The sequence below is a fragment of the Piliocolobus tephrosceles genome, chromosome 15 (assembly GCF_002776525.5).
Source record: "Piliocolobus tephrosceles isolate RC106 chromosome 15, ASM277652v3, whole genome shotgun sequence".
Taxonomy (NCBI): Eukaryota; Metazoa; Chordata; class Mammalia; order Primates; family Cercopithecidae; genus Piliocolobus; species Piliocolobus tephrosceles.
The window spans coordinates 106,138,313-106,159,699 of NC_045448.1; the positions used below are offsets into that span (position 1 = coordinate 106,138,313).

The 21,387-nt window shown below is 44.9% G+C and overlaps 1 protein-coding gene across 2 annotated transcripts in view; it reads right to left on the reverse strand.

The window, feature by feature from the left end:
* The window catches only part of CNGA3 (cyclic nucleotide gated channel subunit alpha 3), a 53,121-nt gene extending 37,456 nt beyond the window's left edge, over positions 1-15,665 (reverse strand). For both annotated transcript variants that reach the window (XM_023211511.2, XM_023211509.2), the window contains exon 1: positions 15,319-15,665. The gene's annotated coding sequence lies outside the window, so the exon portion shown is untranslated. The remainder of the gene's footprint in view (positions 1-15,318) is intronic.
* Between the last annotated feature and the right edge of the window lie 5,722 nt (positions 15,666-21,387).

Sequence of the window (21,387 nt, forward strand, 5' to 3'; positions counted from 1 at the left end):
CCATTACTGGTTATATACTCAAAGGAATATAAATTATTCTGTTATAAAGATACATGCATGCATATGTTCATTGTGGCACTATTCACAATAGCAAAGACATGGAATCAACCCAAATGCCCATCAGTGACAGACTGGATAAAGAAAATGGGGTATATATATATACCATGGAACACTAAGCAGCCATAAAAAGGAATGAGATCATGTCCTTTGCAGGGACATGGATGGAGCAGGAGGCCATTATCCTCAGCAAACTAACTCGGGAACAGAAAACCAAACACTGCATATTCTCACTTATAAGTGGGAGTTGAACAATGAGAACACGTGAACACAGGGAGGGGAATAACAACACATGCTGGGGCCTCTCCAGGAGTGGCGGGGAGGGAGAGCATCAGGATAAATAGCTAATGCATGCTGAGCTTAATACTTAGGGATGGGTTGACGGATGCAGCAAACCACCATGGCACACATTTACCTATGTACCCCAGGTAAATAGGTACACAAGCCTGCACGTCCTACACATGTACCCCAGAACTAAAAATAACATAAAATAAAAATAACACACATATTCCTGTGTGTTATCCAAATAGCACTGCCAAGAAACATAGTAGTAGTTAAAACATATTGAAATCTGATTATATTCCAGTCAATGTACTAAGTTTTTTACATCATTATTTATTCTAACATGCGACTCTCTGAGGTGGATGCTATTAGTGTCCTCAATTGCATAGATGAGGAAATGGAGGCTTATAACGGGTTATATAACTTTCCAAAGAATGCGTGAGGTCCAAAAGCCACATTAGAACTCAGGCGTATTTAACTCAGTCTATGTAGACTTTGGCCAAATCCTTGTCTCCCACCTCCCTCTGGCCTCATTATTTTCAATACTTTAAAATGGAATGTTTATATGTTTTTAGGTAAAAAGCAATAAATCCAATTTGAAATTGTCCATTCAACACTTTTTAATTGAGCACTTACTATGTGCCAGGCAATATGCTAGAAGCTGGGGGCTTATTAGAGAGCTATATGCAGCTCTGTCCTCCAGGAGCTGACAGTCAAGTGGGGTGCAGAGCGAGTCTCAAAGAAGTTTGGGACTCTGTGGAAAAACTATCGAATGACTCTTCTTTGTACATTTCCAGGCAAATTACACCAAATAAAGTGCATTGTCTCCAGCTTGTGCCCCTTCCCTCTGCCCCCTCAGCTGCATTCTCTATCCTGGGCACAAACTCTGGCCCACCGCCATGGCATGAAGGCAGTACCTCTGTCCTCTCATAGACCTGCCTCCTGCTGAGGGCCACTAGGTACCAGGCACAGATGGGTGCTGTGCAACACTTCCTCATTTAATCCTCACAGCAGCCCCCCCCTCTCTCTCTTACAAATGAAGAAACTGGACAGGTGAGTCATTTCCCTAAGGTTGCTGCTGAGGACCGGAGCCACGATTGACTAAAAATCTGTCTGACTCCACAACCTGAGAGTGCAAAGTCATTGAGGGAGCTGGTATTGCCTTTAGACCTGGGCAGGAGGGGTCTCTGCTTTAAATGACCCCATGCTGGCCCTCCTCCAGCCACACCCCTCCCAAAGGGTGGAGAAGCTCATAGGGTCAAGGGGCCATGCCCACCGGGAACCCTGCCCCTGCTCTAGCTATGGTCTGAGTGCCCAGAACTCCCAGATTCGCTGTCCAGGAGGCTCTGAACTGGTTCTAGAGCTTGCCTGGGACTCTTCCCTGGTCCATCATCTTCCTGAGGTCCGTCTTCCTGAGTGCACCAGCTTGCACTGCCCTAGGCCCAAGGAGCAGCCGTTTGTTGGGGATGGGGGAGACAGAGCCTGGAGATGTGGGCAGGGCGTCCACAGGCAGGTGTGCAGGGCCTCCTGTGCAAGGCCCCTTTGACATGGCGTGGACCTAGGGCTGGGGAGAGAAGGGGGCAGGTCAGGGGCAGGGAACCAGAGATCAGCTCTCCTCACGACTTCCTGCTCTCAGGCTCAACTCCAAGGGGCCTGAGTACTCCTGGTTTGAACCTGGCCTCCAGGTTGTGATGCAGTGTATTTGCCAGGTTAGGAGGGTGGGTACGTCTGATTTAACAATGTGCTATCTTGGTCCATGTAATGGTCATCTCTGGACCCCTACCTCATGTCCTTCCTGCTCACCTTTCAGTCCAGCCATTGCTATGGCAACCAGCTGCATGCTGGGTAACTCATGTAGTTCGCCTCAGCGACACTGCAGATTCTAGGGCCTTCTGCCTTGGGGGCTTCCTTATTTCCCCCAGGAAACACTCACCGAGACCACATCACCCTTCTGATGCGTGTGCAAACCCTGGAGGGGTAACACCCTTGGGTCAACGCTGGGCCAATAGCAGCAGGAGCCTGAGGGAATATACTCTTCCATCCCTCAGGAAGATGGTTCTGAGACACTTTCTACCTGGTTCCTTGGAGAACCCCTTGTTGCCCAGAGTGGTGATCAGTTTGATAATGGACATCTGGATTGGCTTGTCCTTCTTCCCTTTTGCCCTCTCCAAGACCCCTACTCCTGTTCCTTAGAATCACTCCCCAAATAAACTGCCTGCCTGCATGCCCTGTTCAAGGCTCTGTTTTGGAGGGGAGTGAGCATCACTGCTAAGAGAATCTTTAACTTTTAGATATCTGGGCTACGGCAAGTCATTTGTACTCTTGACCCAAGTCCCTCAAGGTTTAGGAGGGAGCCAACTTTCCCTTTTAAGTCTATGTTCTTTATCCAGGAGAACGGTGGTTGGAGTAGGACAGGGCAAAATGTACATCACGAAAGGCAAATGTAAGTTTAAGGTAACTCAGAAGATCTTTTTTCCCTATTGTCTCATAAGTGTCATAAATGGTTGTCTTTGAAAAAATACATTAAAAAATCAGGATCCAAATAAGGAACCAATCTTGTTGATTGGTTGATATATCTTCTTGGTATTTTTACCTGTAAAGTTTTTCTCTTTGTGTAGAAATTTAATTATTTGTCCAATGGAGTTTGCTACAGTAAGAATTTTTGCTGATTCCAACCCTAAAATGTTACCTACTACTGGTAGTTGTACCCAGAGTCTTGGTCAATTTATTAATTTTTTTTGCATGACAATTTCATAGGGGATTCTTTGTTCTTCCATCAGAACGCACATAAGATCTCATTGTATTTCTCTGGGTGATGTTAGCAGCCGTTGATGATCATTTGCTAGCTCCATCAATTCAATAGAGGTTGTAAGTTGGTGGTATTCTATCATTCCTTCCTCAATTAGCTGAAATATTTTTAAAAGAAAAAATTTTACTCTGAATTATTCGATTGATTGGTCAATTCCTATAGGAAAGGCTGAATAAACACTTAATTATTTCCCTGTATTTATCAGTTTTTGAGTCATGACGTCTTAAGAGATTATCCAACCACTGCATGTGTTTTCACATCTGGCCCTGCCTTGATGAACTCTTTGTGAGTAGAACTCAGAAATGAGATCATGAAACCACAGTCAGTGATCCTGGGGCTCTGTGGACAATGAAAGCTGCCATCTAGCCAGGGACCCCTGAGTGCGAGGCACTTCCACGTCCCTCACGCGTGAATCCTCAGGGACCCCAAAAGGGAATAGTGATGCTCATCCTGCAGATGAGGAAATTGACCCCTGGGCCTGTCTCATTCCAGAATCCACATTATGGCTTGTTCTGTTTATCACAGGCACTGTGGGAGATTGGAAATGCACAAATGGAATTTTAATTTTCAAACATAGCAAGAAGATGCATTCTGCCAACTATGAAGGTGATCTTTTTTTTTTTTTTTTTTGAGACGGAGTCTCACTCTGTCGCCCAGGCTGGAGTGCAGTGGCCGGATCTCAGCTCACTGCAAGCCCCGCCTCCCGGGTTTACGCCATTCTCCTGCCTCAGCCTCCCGAGTAGCTGGGACTACAGGCGCCCGCCACCTCGCCCGGCTCGTTTTTTGTATTTTTTAGTAGAGACGGGGTTTCACTGTGTTAGCCAGGATGGTCTCGATCTCCTGACCTCGTGATCCGCCCTCCCAAAGGGAGGCCTTGGCCTCCCAAAGTGCTGGGATTACAGGCTTGAGCCACCGCACCCGGCCATGAAGGTGATCTTGAAGTGGATCCCAGGCATAAGTCTAGGAGTGGTTTTTGAGCATCTCCCAAATGAATGTGTATTTTCTAGGACCTAACTGGAGAGCTAAGAACATGCCATTTCAGACAATTTCCATTTTCTTTACAACATGACTAAATCTAGCATGTCCCCCTGCCACCCGCCCCCTCACTGACTCCTTGCCAATGATGTCACAGGCACTGTATCTGGTCCTGAGAGTTATGAAGGTGAGGAAGACAGGTCTCTGCCATTAAGAGCATAGCATTTGCATGGGGAAAACAGGCATGTTAAACAGTGAGGGTAAGGTAGTGCAAGTGGTGTAGAAATACAGGTAGAGGCATGATGGGGTGCAATGCGGGATGGGGAGGAAATCCTTAATTCTGCCTTAGGGACCATCAACGAGGTTTCCCAGGTAAAAAGCCATCACATTGACTTAGTGACTTAGCACTATTCAATATTTACCATTACAGTGTTACATGTGCCACTTGCAATCACACTTTGCTGTGCCCTTCAAGGATTCAACTGTGACTTTTGCACCCCAGTGCTCATCCTGGACTCTCTCCACGGTCACTCGCCTGAATGTCTGAGTAGCCAGGCATTTAACACAGCTCACTGTATTCCAGTTGTTCTTGTACTTTTCTTGTTCCTTTACTCCAAAAGGCTTAAAGGCAAGAACTATCTCCTTTTACCTAAAAAACACTTTATTCTTCAAACACCCGGCACATACACACAGTAGGTAGTAGAACGTGTGGTATTAACGGAGGAACTGGTGAGTAATCATCATGACCACAATAATAATAACAGCCACGTATTTATTGTTTAATCTTTGCCTGTTACTGTTCTGATCATTTTAAGTGCATATTTACTCATTTGATCCTCACAACGATTGTGTGAATGAGTCACGTTGAAAATTTCCATCCCACTTGGAATTTATGAATGGGAATTTATAAATGGGAATTTATGAGAGATCAAACATACTACAAAGGAGGGCAAAACATGTCGAGCCCCTTGCTGTAGACTGAAGGTGCTTCCGAAAGAAAACCTTGCTCCCCACTCATGATGACTAACCCCTTGCACAGTTTGTTTGTTCTCTGTCTTCTTTTTTATTATGACTCGAACATCGAAACTAATCCTGGTCCGATTTGAGTGGTTTGAAACATTACCATTTTTCAAGTCTGAATGCAGCTGTCAATGGAGAGAAAACAGAGAGGTGTCCGTAGCCCTGTATGGATGCGCCACAAGTCCACTGGAGGTAGTTCTGGATTCAGCCAGGGTTTGGCAGGTCCAATTAGTGAGATGCCAAGTCTGGACACAAGCCATGGCAAACAAGCCGAAATCTCAATCAGAACAGAGCACAGAGTCCTGATGGACAGGCATACTCGGCCCAGGCCACTGTTTTCTCTGGCAGAGACTGACCACTGGGGTCTTCAGTCTTCTCAGACGTAATCTTCTCAGACTCTGTCTGAGTCGGATTCGTTTCAGTCCTCCAAAACTCAACCTTCTCAGCATCACCCTGGACAATTGCACGCAGCAAGTTATCAGTAAATGTGAGGCTGGACAGGCTCACTTCGTCAAATTAAACTCCAAAGATAAGTCAAGAACTCCCCCAGGGTCTACATACCTTGAAACTTTTCTAAAACACTTTTCCAAAACACTCTTCTTTTCCCTTCTGCCCCCATCCCGCTTGAGAACTGCAGGGTGAAAGGGAAATTCTCCAACGCTGAAGCACTTAATTACCCTAAGACTGGTGAATCACCCCACAGGGCTGATGCAGGCCCCACACTGACATTCCTACAGCCGCCGAAGAGGCCTGGTGATTTGAAGCAGAGCCCTAGGCTTATGGAGAGAGAAAACCGAGTGAAATATCTTTTGTTTGACTCAAATCACATTTGAAAGGCAGTATAAGGGGTCAAGTGCACTGGCCTGAGAGAAAGGAGAGATGGCTTCTCTTCCCAGCTTAGCCTCCAATGTGGGTAAGTGACCAGCACTTTAATTTCTTCATCTAATAATAGAAATGGCCTTATTTAAAATGAAATCATCCACAAAACCCTGATGCATAAAGCATTTACTTATCGTATTCTATTTAAAAGTATTTGATGACTTTGATAAAGACAATTAGTGGAGCACAATTTAATTTTGGCCATGATGGTCAATAGATTAAAGTTTGGTACAGAAGACATATCAGTGCTATCTTTATATTTTTGAGTTTTAAAAATATTTAAATATACCTTTTAAAAAACTTAAAATATGTGCAGAACATCTTAAGAAACTTTGTGGAACAGAGTTGAAAATCATGGGCCCAGTTGATTATTAAAAGTCCTTCAATTCTAGAAGTTCCATGATGGATCAAAGCACTACATGCAAATATTACACCTGAGGGTCCTCTCATATTTTATGTGTGAATGTGAACCTATGTGGAGAAAATAAAAACATTCCAGAGCTCCAAAAACAGAAAGGAAAACTATATAATGTTAATATTTTTGGAAACTGTATAAGAAAAGTGAAAACAAGTTGAGTATCAGAGCTTACATGAAAGGACACTTTGAAATTCAGATTATTACGCAAAAGTTCTCAACAAGATACTACTAAACTATATCCAGCAGGATACAAAAAGGATTTCACAGTGAAACCAAGTGATGTTTATCCCGGAAATGCGAAATAGACTTATCCAAAATCAATCAATGTGATACTCCCTCCTAATAAAATAAAGGGCAGAGAGCTCATAATCATCTCATGAACACAGAAAACGCATTTGGCAAAAATCCAACATGCTTTCCATGGTGAAAATAGTTAAAAGCTAGGAGTATAAGGAAACTTCCTCAACCTAACAAAGGGTATCCATGACACAACCACAGTTAACAGCACAGTGAATGGTGAAAGTGTTAAAAGAAAAAATAGATTGAACTGCATCAAAATAAAAATAACTTGGTGTATCAAAATATGCCATCAACAAAGTAAAAAAGCAATCTATAGAATGGGAGAAAATATTTTCATTTTTTATTTCTTTAGAGACAGAGTCTCACTGTGTCACCCAGACTACAGCACGGTGGTTTGATTACCGCTCACTGCAGCCTTGACCTCCTGCGCTCAAGCCATCCTCCAACTTTAGCCTCCTGAGTAGCTGGGACCACAGGTGCACACCATCATGCCCAGCTATTTTTAAAATTTTTTGTAGAGATGGTGTCTCTCTCTGTTTCCCAGGCTGGTCTCAAATTCCTAGGCTCAAGTGATCCTCCTGCCTCAGCCTCCCAAAGTGCTGGGATTGCAGAATATATTTTAAGTCGTATGTTGGCAAGGAACTTGTATCCACAAGATGTAAAGAACTCTTATAACTCCCTAATAAAAAGTCAAATAACCCAATTAAAAAGTAGGCAAAGGATTTGAATACACATTTATCTGAAGAAGATATACAATGCTTAAGAAGCACATGCTAACATTCTTCAAGTATTTAGTCATGAGGAAATGCAAATCAAAAGCACATTGACATACTACAGTTGGCCCTCTCATCTGCAGGTTCTGCGTCTGCAGATTCAACCAATCACAGATTGAAAATATTTGAAAAACCCCAAAACAATAACGAATAACAATACAACAATAAAAATAAAACAAATACAAACGATACAGTATAAACTATTTACATAGCATTTATACTGTATTAGGTACTACTACAAGTAATCTAGAGATGATTTAAGGTACAGTACACAGGAGGTTATATGTAGTGATATGGTTTGGATCTGTGTCTCCTCCCAAATCTCATGTTCAGTTGTAATCCCCAATGTTGGAGGTGGGAAGTGATGGGAGTAATTGGCTCTTGGGGTGGATTTCTCATGAATTATTTAGCACCAGCCCCTTGGTGCTGTTCTGATGACAGTGAGTGAGTTCTCATGAATTCTGGTCATTTACAAATGTGTGATGCCTCCCCTGCTTGCTCCTACTCCTGCCAAGATGTGCATGCTCCCTCTCTGGCTTCCATCATGGTTGTAAGTTTCCTGAAGCTTCCCAAGAAACTGAGCAGATGCCAGCATAATACTTCCTGTACCACCTGCAGAACTATGAGCTGAGTAGACCTCTTTTCTTTATAAATTACCCAGTTCTCAGGTATTCCTTTATAGCAACACAAGACTGGACTACTACAGTAGGTTATTTATTAGATTGGTAATGTCAAAAAACACAGTTACTTTTGTACTAACCTGATACAAATACTATGCCATTTTGTGTAAGGGACTTCAGCATCTGTTAAATTTTGGTATTTGCGGGTAGGTCCTGGAACAAATGCCCCTCAGATACTGAGGGATGACTGTACTCAACATTGACTGGAATGGTTATAAAAGGTCCTTCCATTCCAGAAGTTCCATGATATAATAAAACCCTACAGTGCAAATATTATACTCAAGTGTCCTTTCATATTTTATGTGTGAATATGAACCTAGGTGAAGGAAATAAAAAATATTACAGAGCTTCAAAAATAGAAAGAAAAATAACTATATAATGTTAATATTACCATAACAAGAGTGTATTAGTTAGGGTTCTCCATGGAAACAGAACCAATAGGTTATATGTATCATTGATCCTTGAACAGCCTGGGTTTGAACTATACAGGTCCACTTCCACATGTTTTTCTTTCAATAAATATATTGGAAAAAATTTTGGAGATATGTGACAAATTGAAAAATCCCCATTTTTCTTTGCTTACTCTATTGTAAGAATACAGCCTGTAATACATAGAACATACAAAATGTGTGTTAATTGGCTATTTATGTTATAGGTAAGGCTTGTGGTCAATAGTAGGCTATTAGTAAATCAGTTTTGGAGAAGACAAAAGAGTTATATGTGGATTTTTAACTGTGTAGGGGATCAGCACCCCTAATCTCTGCATTGCTCAAGGGTCAACTGTATATACATATGATGTATTACAAAGCATTAGAGGCTGAGAAGCCCATGAGCTGCTATCTGTAAGTTGGAGACCAGAAAAACCGGTGGTGCAGTTCTGAGAACCAGAGGGCCAACAAAGGGCAGGAAACCGATGATGTCGCAGCTCAACAAGTGAATTCCCCTTTCTTCTACGTTTTTTCCTACTCAGGCTCTCAATGGATTGAATAGTGGCCCCCAGCATCGGAGAGGGCAATCTGCTTTACCCAGTCCATGGATTCAAATACTAATCTCATCTGGAAATTCGCTCACAGACACACCCAGAAATAATGTTTTATCTGGGCATCCTGTATCCCAGGCAAGTTGATACATAAAATTAACCATATTCCACAATGCGATGTGGAAAACCTGGAAGCCTCATTCATTTCTGGTGGTGGGAATGATGTAGCCACTTTGGAGAACAGCTAGGCAGTTCCTCAAAATGTTAAACCTGAGTTACCGTATGATCCAGGAATTCTACTGCTAAGCATATACCTAAGAGAAATAAGAACACGTCAACACAACAACTTGTATGTGAATGTTCATAGCAGCATTATTTACAATAGCCCTAAGTGGAAATGACAATCATGTATTAGGGCCTATCCACGGAAAAATGGATAAACAAAATGTAGTATGTCCACATAATGGAATGTTATTCAGATGGAATCTTATTTGGCAATAGAAAGAATAAAACAGTGATGCATGCTACAACATGGGTGAACCTCGAAAATATTATGCTAAGTGGAAGAAGCCAGACAAAAAGAGCCACATAATATATAATTTCGTGAACATGAAATGTCCAGAATAGGCAAATCTATACAGACAGAAAGTAGAGTAGAGGTTGTCTGGGAGAGAATGAGAAAAAGGAATGACTGCTAACGGATACGGGGTCCCTTTTGATGGTGTTGAAAAGTTCTAAGATTGTAATGTGGTGATGGCTGCACAACCATAAATATACTAAAAACCAGTGACATGTGCATTTTAAATGGGTGACATTTGTGGCATGAAAATTATATCTAAAAAGAAATAATTTAAAATCTAAAATCAAAATGCTTTTTAAAATACAAAACTCACAATATCACCTACTAGAAACTTACAAAATGTAATAAAGGGGAGAAATGCCAAAACATGACATTAGTAATAATGAGCATCACATTTTTGAGGGCTTCTATTATGCCAGTCACTGCTCTATAGGTTTTTACAAGTATCAACTCATTTAATGTTTTCAATAACCCTATGGGGTAAGTATTATTCTTATCCCCTGTATTAGTCCATTTTCATGCTGCTGATAAAGACATACCTGAGACTGGGTAATTTACGAAAGGTTTAATGGACTCACAGTTCCACGTGGCTGGGAAAGCCTCACAATCATGGTGGAAGGAGGAGCAAGTCACATCCTACATGGATGGCAGCAGGCAGAGAGAGAGCTTATGCAGGGAAGCTCCCCCTTATAGAGCCACCAGATCGCATGAGACTTAGTCACTACCACGAGAACAGCATGGGAAAGGCCTGCCCCTATGATTCAATTACCTCCCACTGGGTCCTTCCCACAACACGTGGGAATTCAAGATGAGATTTGGGTAGGGACACAGACAAACCATATCATCCCCATTTTACAGAGCAGCAAACCAAGGTACACAGTTCACACAGCCAGGACTTCAACAGGCAGTCTAATTGTAGAGCCGGCAAGCTTTTAAGCCCTTGCCTCTCAAGAAACAAGGCAACTTCTGGGGACAGTAAGTATTAAAGCTTTCTCCATCTGTCCAAGAAAGGTCCCAAAAAGCCAGTTCAAGTCTTAGACAACAAGAATGTATCCAGCTGTGCTCAGAGTTGAGCTGCGAGGTGATGTGGGAAGATGAAGGTCAGAATCCAATTCCCCCCTCTCTCTGGAGGCTGCCCCAAACCCATCAATGTCCCTGCACCATGATGGAGATAATGAGTCTGAGTTAGGACAGTTGAGTCTTGTTTCCCAAAGAAATCTTCTCATGACTGGAAGGCAGAGTTCTCTCTCTCTGAACTCTGGCATTTTTATAACATGAGCAAATGGAAGCTTCCAAATGTCAGCTGCAAATTTTCAGTTCCTGTCTGGGAAGAAAGTTAAGATTGTTCTCAAGAACAGGAAGAGATTTGGAGTAAAAGAAAATGCACTGAAATTGGATGAAGATGATCAATTATGTTACTTAACCAAGAGGCAGGGGCTTGTCTCATGACTAGAAAGTGTCCTGGTCTCTGCAGAGATGATTCAGAATTAAGGGGACTCTGAGTTTCTCAGCTGTGAGTGTGCTCAGTTTTGAAATTGCTACTTGCAATAAGATTCAGCTGTTCAGGTTGAGATTGCAAGAGGATGAAAGTGCTTTTCAGACCTTACCAGAGCTGGGGAACCAGAGCTCTCCATAGCCAGCCCTACAGATGCTCCAAACCTAATTGCAAGCATGGGAGGTAAAGTGTGTTTTTTTTCTTAATGAACTTTTGTGATGTGGTTATAAAAGTAATACATTGCTTTCATTTTATTAGGAAGTAATAAGGTGTCCAAATCTAACTTTGAGCACTTACAATATGTCAGGCAATGAGCTGAGGAATTCACTTCAATTACTTCATTTAATCCCCCAAACAACTCGATGAGACAGGCATTATAACTATTACTACTGCCAATGTACACGCTAAGAAGCTGAGACTCAGAATGATTAAATACCTTGGTTCAAAGTCACCCAGTGGCAGAGCTGGGGAGCAGAAGTCAGTTTAACCCCTACACTGCATTATTATAATTCAAGGTGAAATGTATGAATCCTGCAAACGAGGGCAAAAGAAGTGCTCTGGGGATTAGATGAGTTCTGGTGTGCAGACGGAGTTCAGGGAAGAGTTTTCCTTGGAGCAAAACTATTCTGAATGGCGTCACTCTCTCCCCCAGCTACTGTCAAGCCTGCTCTTCTTCCCTGCAGTACTGTCTTGGTTAACGCCATGAGCGACACCCAGCACCAAATGACTACCCAGCTAAGACTGCGTGAGCTTTTACTCCTTCCTCTCCCTTACTGCCCCAGATAAAGCATCATCAAGTCTTGTCAGTCACAGCAACAGCTATCTCTCTCCTCCATCCCCTCCAATTCTTTTATTTACTAATTCAGAAATGTACTGAGCACTCACCCTGTGCAAGTCTCTGCTAGGCAGGTGTGTAAGTGTCAAACCAGAACAGAGGTCACTCCTGGTCTCTTTGAGCTCTGTTCCTGCTTTTGTCCAGGCCTTTCTCTCTCCCCAGGATGGCTGAAATAGCCATCTTTGCTCATCTCCCATCTTCAGGCTGTCGTTCCTATAATCCGTCCAGTCCCTGGCGCTAAGGAGGGGCTCAATGAGTGTAGAATGAATAAATGTGTAGATGAATGAACCTTCCATAGTGACCCCAGAATCTTTATGAAAGGTAGCTCTAATTAAATTGTCACTCTTCTCAGAAGCTTTTAGAGGTGCCTAATTTCTCCAGCACACAGTCTCTATTTCTTAGCCTGATGGTCAAGACTTCATAATTTGGATCAAGTCAGCCTAAACTGGATGTTCATCTAAGCCAAATTACTCACCCTTTCCTTATGTGTGTCATACATTTTTTTTGCCCCCACCTACTGGCAGAGACAGTGCTCACCACAGCCCACTATGTGCCTGCTGCATTTTCCAGCCTCCCTTCCAGGCCAGGTGAAGGCTGAGTGATGGATTCTGGCCAGTGGATTCCCCCCATGATGCAGGACTCCCAAAACCTCAGACACTGCATAAGCAAAGGGCAAAGCCACCAAGATATTCCAAGTCTATACATCCCTACAGCAGGGCCTTACCCTCTCCTGACTAATCCACACATCTGCGCTTCTGCTAGAGAGATTTTCCTCTCTTCCTGGCCAGTTGATTTCAAGTTTCAACTGCAACATACCCTTGCTGGGGAGGCCCTCCTTGACCAGGATTCAGTCACTCCCACCTCTCTCTACTCTCAGGGCTCTGTTATTGCCTCCATTTACACCCAGAGTGCAGGCCACCTGGTAGGTTGCACAAGGGTTTGTCTGCCACACTACACCCAGAGGGCAGGGACTGTGTCTGTTTACAATTCTGTTTCTCCCACTAGACTGAGCCTTGTCCACTGTACTCAGAAATATTCAGGCTATTACTAAAAGGCATTAGGTCAGAGGGAAAACTGTTTACCCCCTGGCCTCAGTGTATGTAAGTGGGAGAGAGAAAAAAGCATGGCCCATCTCAACCTTGAGGCTGCAGTGGTTGGTGGGGTATTAGCAGGGGTTTCAGGTGAGCAGGACGCTGTGGGAAAGGTGGAGGAAGAGGGGGGCACGCAAAAGGGTTCTGGAACCTGGTCACTGCCGTCCCCGCCCCACCCCCTAGGGAAACTAGGGGCCAGAGCTGGAGAAGAGCCCGAATAGCTTCCAACTGTTTACCTTCTGGGTACCATGGCGACTGGAGACTGGTCGCCATGGCAACCTTAATATTAACCAGAGGCAGCCACCGCTATCAGACAGTGAATGAGGACAGAAAAGACATAGAAACAGGAGCATCAAAGGCAAGTGCACACGTAGTCACGGCCAAAGTCCCAGCTAAAGTGATTAAGATCCTGCACCCACCAGCCAGTCACCCCAAGAGCCACCGCTCCTCCCTTCTGGGCCTCTGCACCGGTGGAGGCCCCCCTCTGTGGCTGAACGGAGGCTGGAGAGGAAGTGCGGGTGTCTGGGCATGGGTGCGAGGCAGGGGGAGTTTATGTCCTTCCCCCTACCCCAAAGAACCCAAAGAAGCTCCCACCGGCTCAGTGACCTGGCCGACTTTTCTACAACTGCGACTTTGGCGTAGAAGACCCAGTTGGTAGATAGCAGGCACGAGTGACCATCTCTCCTCTCCCGGCCCAACCACCCGCGTCCCCCGTGAATTTCCACTTGGGGGTATGTGAACACACGCTGTACATTGGACCCCGTGCCCACACAGCAATATTCTTGTTGGTTTTCATGAAGGAAAGTGTGTGTGTGCTGCGGGGAGGGGGTTGCGGAGAACGCTTAGAGAATGTTAGGGGCACCGAGCCGTCCACTCCGGGATGGAGTCTGAACCCGGGTGGGTGCCATTCCCGCCGACCCCAGCCTCGCCACTTTGGAAGACGTGATGGGGAGCATCTGCCGTCGGGGTGCCAGGCTTCGCTGCAAGAGACTGCGCTCGCCAGCTTCCGGCGAGGCCTGAGACGGCGGACTGCGTGTCCGAGGAACCCGGTTCAGGCCGAAGAGGCTGAGGCGCCGGCTCCGGGTCCTCTAGGTGCCAGCGCCATTCATCCTCCGCCACGTGCCGCGCCAGCCGGAGACGCCCGCTGCAGAGCGCCGAAGTTAAAGTCCCAGAGACGGTGCTCAGTAGGGAGATCACACCGGGAGAAAACTGAATCACCCTGCCCGGGGTTGCGGGAGTGCGAGGGCCTGCGGGCCCAGCCCCCCAGGGGCATCGGGAGGGGCCGGGGGCTGAGCGAAGGAGAAAAGCCCGAGGGCTGGGAGCCCGGCGCCTTTATCCGGTTAGGGGATTGCAGAGGATCAGAGAACCCGCCGCCCCTTCTCCTCCACCACCGAGCACTAAGCCCCGGGCGTCCGAGATCCCGGGTGGGATTTTGTCATTAAAAAAAAGTAACCGCGCACTCCTCCAAGAATTGTAATTCTCGCCTCCCCTTCAGCCCACCCTTCTCCTTGCATCCCCAAGGGTGAATAGTCCCCGGGGTTGGGGGGCAGTCCTTCGCCGCTGCCTTCCCCCGGCCCTGCTCCCCCCGGGCCACTGACTCAACCTCCCCCGGCGCGGCGCGGACTCGACGAGACACGGCGCCCGCCCCAGACTTGGAGCCGGGGGAGCGGGTCCTTCCCGGACTGGCGGTCCTGGAGGCCCGGGGCGCGTCCTCCTGGGGCAGCGTGGCAGGAGGAGCTGTATGGGGTGGGGTCGCGGCTGGAAGCCCTACAGGCCCCCAGCTGGAGCCAGCCCTGCTCCTTCTGCCTCCCGCCCCGACGGCTCGGCGGGCTCGGCCCAGCGCGGCTGCGGGACGTGAGTAAAAGGGGGTGCGATCGGCTTGGGGAGCACGGAGAGGGCTTCCTGTCCTTTGAACTGGAACGGAGGGGTATGGGAGCTGGGGGGTGGGAGCCGAGGCCGCAGCCGGCCCTTTTTCACTTTCTCTGCAGCGTGCAGCCCGTTTCAGCACCGGGGGCTGCGGACAGCGCCGCGCCCGCCCCGGCTTCCAGCTGCCTCGCTCCCCTGCGTGTGGTTCTCTAATTCGTCTCCTATCTGGGGTCCCGGCGCCCCCAAAACTTCGAGCTCAAGAGCCCCTAAAATCCTTACCCTGCCAAAGTTGGAGCTTCTCCGCGGCGCGCTGGGGTCTGCGGGGCGCCTCCTCCCTCGGCCTCCTGGGCGCAGCTCCGCTCGCTCCCTCCCCCGCGCTCCCGGCCCAGGACTCTGCTCGGCGACTACTGAAGGAGCCTCTGACCTCCCTCTCCGTGGGAAAGTCAGGTGAGGCTCTGGAGCCTCAAAGGCGGTCCGAAAGAGGCAGAAGTCAGTAGTTCACATTCCCAACACTCCCAGGGAAGAGGGGGAGAGTCAGGGGCGAGAAAGCAAACAAGTCCGCCGTTCCATTCTGGGTTCTCTCCTAACTGCGGGCGGCCATCCTGGACTCCTTCCTGGGATGTTTTGCTGGTAGTGTAATCCACACTGGATGAATACGCAGCAGAGATCTGGGAGTTTGAAGTTTAAAGGTGGGACAGACACACACACACAAATTCTTGGACCCGTTTACCATCTTAGGGAAGATGTTTGAAACAAGACTATTTGGGACAATGTGTATTCTCCTTGCAGAGTTTTTGTTTCCTTCCATCACACCAGATAACATCAGATTTCCTGAACTAAAACCCACCAATCTAGCTAGTAATCATTACCCTCTATTGAAGCCAAAGGAACTTAAACTCTTTTTGGAGAAAATAACTTTATTTACTAAAACTCATTTTTCTCCCAGAAGGTGTACCTCCAAGGACACACCTCTCCATGAAGGATGAAGACCGAATCCTGCCTTTCCCTCACCGGCAACTGCACGCTCTGGTTCTGGATCGCAGGAGCAGGTCCCGGGAGGAATCCAAGCCTCCTTGCCTGGGACAAGGCTTGGACAACCTCTTGGGTTCTAGGTTCTCATGACTGATACCCTCATGGGAAGAAACTCCACAATAGCAGATCCCACCCAGCCAGTTATCCAGAGCTTCTCTGAGGACTTGCAGTTCATGGCATTTCCTAGCATACTTATCAAATCGCCTGCTAACTGAACACATTATCTTTAGAAGGCTTAAAGTTCATCAAGTTCATGCAATACTTGAAGGCAGAGATGAAGTGTATGCTCTTTATCGAAAAAATAAAGAATTAGAATGGCTCGCACACACATGTGCATGTGTGCACACGTCTTAAATGGGGGAAATAAAACCTAGACAAATTTTCACCTAAAGAAAATCAGGCTTAGTTGTTCAGATTCAAGGGACTCTGGTAGTGGAAGAGCAAATAAATGGAAGTGGTGAATCAACAAAAGGAAGCCGAAGTCACAGAAGCTGGAAGAGAGGAGAATTCTTATTTTATTATTTGGGCTTCTGAAAGGAACCTGAAATTAATTCAACACCAGAGAAAATATAATAGATGAGACTTTGCCTCATTGAGGACTTCAGCATCCTTATTCCAGGAATCTCCACACGCCTCAGTTATTATGTGCATTTTTTTATAGTTCTCATTGTCAGGAAATGCTTTATTTCTTCTAATCTCATTAATTTATGCAACAAGTTAAAGCTGTTTCCTGCTGGCTTGTCCTTAGGAAAGACTGGAAGCAGATGATTATCTTCTGTTGTCCAGAAACATTTCAGAGCTTCAAAAGAATCTTAAATCCTGATTTTGGAGAACATAGTAGTGATCATGAGATCATTTTAAGGCATCATCCTGAAAAATCCCCTTGGACTTTGTTTCTGAAATGCACACCATTCCTAAGATTTGAAAGGGAAAACAAGAGCTCACAGAATTAAGAAATGGAGAAGTGTCCTGAGTGTGATGAAATGAGATAGAGTGTTTAGCACAGAAATGGGCACAGAGTTGGCCCTTAGGGAATGATGTATGTGGCAATAGTTATCAGTGAGGAACTTTAGGTGTCTGAAAAGTGGAAACAGATGAACGGAGACTGGAAACGAATAGAAGGAGACTGAAGGGGATATATCTGTGAATTTGCCTGCAAAAGTCATCGGGCTCCAAGATCCTAGGCTGCCATGATGGAAGGTCCAGATTTGGCCCAAGGCTCACTCAGTGGAGTGGCCTCTGGGGACCTTTCCGATTATTGCTTAAGCTTCAACTGAGGCACGGTCGAGTGTGGAAGGGACAGCAAGGTTTTGTGAAGATGCAGGATACAGCAACATCTGAATAAATTAGTGGGATGCTCTAACAGGCCCATGGCACTAAGAGACCAAGGAGCATGATCCTCAGAAACCCAAAGTATTTTGGTGTTTGGTGGAATAGGGAGACCAAAGGAAGAAGAGAGTTATGGAGAAGCCACCATCTCCTCTTTCTGACAGAGCAGGTGAGAGTGGGAGGAAGGGGGTGGGGACCAGGTGAATTGCTAAGTTGCTTCAGCCTCAGCCAGGACACTAAGGAAGTGGGGAGGGGTCTGTGGGGAAAAGAGTAGCATCCAGGAGCTGAGGAAGTCTGGAGCCAGGGAGCCTGATGAGACCAATTGTATCCACCTGTGAATTCGGTGCCAGGAAATGAAAGGAAAATACGAGGCAGGCCCAGAAGGATTGAGTCTGAGCAAAAGTGTGTACATGTGTGGCTTGTGGGACTCCTCAATGACATTTAGTTTTAATTGTTTTTGAAATTTAGAAACAATGTGATGGTCTATATAGTCTCCTGGGATTTGCTTTTGTCAATCAATATTAAGTTAGTAACATTCGGTGATGTTGCTTGTGGCTATAGTTCATTCAGTTTTACTGTGTAAATAAACAATTTGTTATTTATTTATTCCGTATGCATTTTGTAAACATTGCTTTAAAAATAGGGGTGGGAGGAACTAAATTTTTGATTCTAATTATGTAAAATCTTCCCAGTCCAAACAAATTTTAGGTGTACTAGGGACCGGATATTTTATAATCAGGGTTGGAAGGCACACAAATAGTGCCCATAGGTAGGCAACAGGACTGCCGTCTCTGCTGGGGGCCATATGGTGTCCAGTGTGTTAAAGTACACACAATCTCATAAGTAGATAAGCCAGACTAACCGACGATACACAGAAATGCAAACAGATAAACCCAGTTATCAGCAAGGAGGGATGTGTGAACTTGTTTTGGCAGATGGTCTAGATCCTTGGCAAATGAAAAGGCAATTTGTAGGAATGACTTTTGGGAAATAAAATATTTATGAGGAGACAGGCAAGGTGTACATGAGAAACAGGGATGCATCAGTTTTCCCCACAGGAATTCTGTCAGTCAGTGCAAAGGTGCGGGACGGTGAGGCCCCAAGCTGGGGAAAAGCAATTCGTTTTCTGTCTTTAAAGCCCACTTAGCCTGCTTCCTTCTCAGACAATGAAGATGATGGCATCTATTTCTCTTACTTACCTGGCAGTTGGAAGTATAGAAGAAAATTAAATTAAATGAATGAACAAGATCTGAAGAGTTAAAAATTCTAACCAAATACCATTAAGAGCTTGAGGAGGACTGTGGGACCATAGGATCTAATCTATCTCGTCCCCTGGGGACTCCCTGTTTCTTTCAGGTCAGCTTTGCAAAGAGCGGCTAGGTAGGGGCTGCCCTTAAGACCCCAGTGCCAGCCTTTCCACTCTCCAAATTTCTACTGTCTGACCATCAATGACTGAAGTCCTACCATTGGAATGTCATCTCTCTATTTTCAAACTTGGATCCCTTTTAAAACGCCAATAACTCCACGAGATAGAGTATGGATAAAGAATCAAATAAAAAGTTTTGGTAGGATACACTGAGGAGCACATTTGAGGATCTTGCAGGCCAGTGAGCGTGGCATGGGATGGGCGCCACAGCAGGAGGTGGTAAGATCAGGGGGAAGGGGCACAGATGAGACCTTAAACACTGAGGGCAAAGCTTGGCCCCCGTTACAATTGAGCCTGGTCCCGGCCCAGGGAAATCACTTGAGCTTTTGTCTAAGCCTAAAGCCCTAATTTTCCACCTGCAAAAGAAGGACAATCACCTTTTCTAATTGCTAAGCTGGCACAAGTGTGCTGGATGCAAGGCTGTTTTTGTGGATTGTGAGGTGAACGGCATCTAAGTGCTCCCTAATAGGTGTGACTTGCTCTGGGACTCAGTACCGCTCAGTTCGACAGTGTTATCACGGCCTTGGGTGAACATATGGAGTTTCCTGCATATTTTAATATGGATATGGAATTACAGAATGTATAGCTAACATGCACTGAGAATATATGGTGACTAAGGAGTGTAAATCAAAATCCAAAAAAATCTGGAGAGCCTTCAATGATGCACTAAATATACAGGCCAAGAAAAGACATAACAGCAACAAATGTAAAGTTCTGTATCAGCGTCCAAAAAGTCAGCCCCCCAAGTAGAGGAAGAGGAGACATGGCTTACCAGACCTCGCTTGGTAAGATGTGAAGCCTCATGGTGATGTGTCTCCACAAAAACTGGCAAAAAGCTAATGAGAAATAAGGCTGACTTAATAGAAGCATATCATGTACAAGAGAGGTGAGTCTTGCTCAGCTCCTTTCTGTCAACGTACCTGGATTATTTTGATTTTAGTTGCCATATTTAAAAGAATTTACAGGCATCACTATATTAGTAATAATATAACTATAAAAATCAGCTGGGCATGGTGGCTCATGCCTGTAATCTCAGCACTTAGGAAAACCAAGGCAGGAGGATCACTCAAGCCTGGGAGTTTGAGATTTGCCTAAGCAACAGAGGGAAATCTCATCTCTACAAAAAATAAAGAATTAAAAAAAGTATGTGGGCATGGTGGTGCACTTTTATTCCCAGCTACCTGGGAGGCAAGGTGAGAGGATTGCTTGAGCCCAGGAGGTCAAGGCTGTAGTCAGCCATGATCGTGCCACTGTACTCCAGCCTGGGTGACAGAGCAAGACCCTGTCAAAAAAAAATAAATAAATACAAATAAGAAAGTCAACCTAATAAATCAATTGCATATTTTCTGTTACTTTCTGGTTTTCATTCACGTACACATATTCTTTTTCGCAGGGATAGTAACAGTGATGTAAATATATAATTTTGTTATTCTGCTTTTAATTAGGCTTTATAGCTTGAGAAATAGCCTATTGTGCTGCATTAGTTTCCAGTGGTTTTTGGTCATGGCCAAATCATTTATCACTGGCCATGATCCTGGCGAAATGAATTACATAATCAATAGAGTGATTTACACCATTGTTGACCTTTTAATGTACATTTAAATTAGTTCCCACTTTTTCACTTTTAAAAATGACTGCTGCAAACACGTGCATCAAAACTTCTCCTATTTTTTGTAATTATTTCCTTCAGTTATAGTCTCAGTATTAGGATTACCTTAAGGATATGAATATCTGAATTCAAGAGAAGTTTAAACAATTTATATTGCTATTAACCATTTACCACTTCTACCACATTTTATTTTTGCTAGCATTCTATTTTTTTTAATTTAATGCATAAACTGTATCCCATTACAGCTTTAATTTGCATCTCAGCAAGAGGTAGTAAAGTTGACAATTTTCTTATGTATATTTATTACTTGTGTGTCCTCTTTGTGAATCACCTATTATGTCCTTGCCTATTTATATTAAAAGTTTTGATCTTCTTTCAGTTTTCATGAGCTTTTTGTGCAATACTGACAGAGGCTTTTTCCTGGTTTATATTATGAAAATATTTTCTTTAGTCTGCTTGCCTTTTTATTTGAGTTCCGATAATATTTATTCCAGAGACTTGCAAATATTTGAAAGCCAAGAAATGCATACTTCCACTACATATATAATATCTACTCTCTTTTTGCTGATCTTATGTTTTTTTTTTTTTGAGACGGTGTCTCACTCTGTCGCCCAGGCTGGACTGCAGTGGCTGGATCTCAGCTCACTGCAAGCTCCGCCTCCCGGGTTTACACCATTCTCCTGCCTCAGCCTCCCGAGTAGCTGGGACTACAGGCGCCTGCCACCTTGCCCGGCTAGTTTTTTTTTGTATTTTTTAGTAGAGACGGGGTTTCACCATGTTAGCCAGGATGGTCTCGATCTCCTGACCTCGTGATCCGCCCGTCTCGGCCTCCCAAAGTGCTGGGATTACAGGCTTGAGCCACCGCGCCCGGCCCTTATGTGTTTTTATTCTTAATACAATTTAATACTCTTTAATACAGTTGGGCTTATTTTGACATAGGTCTAGACAGTTA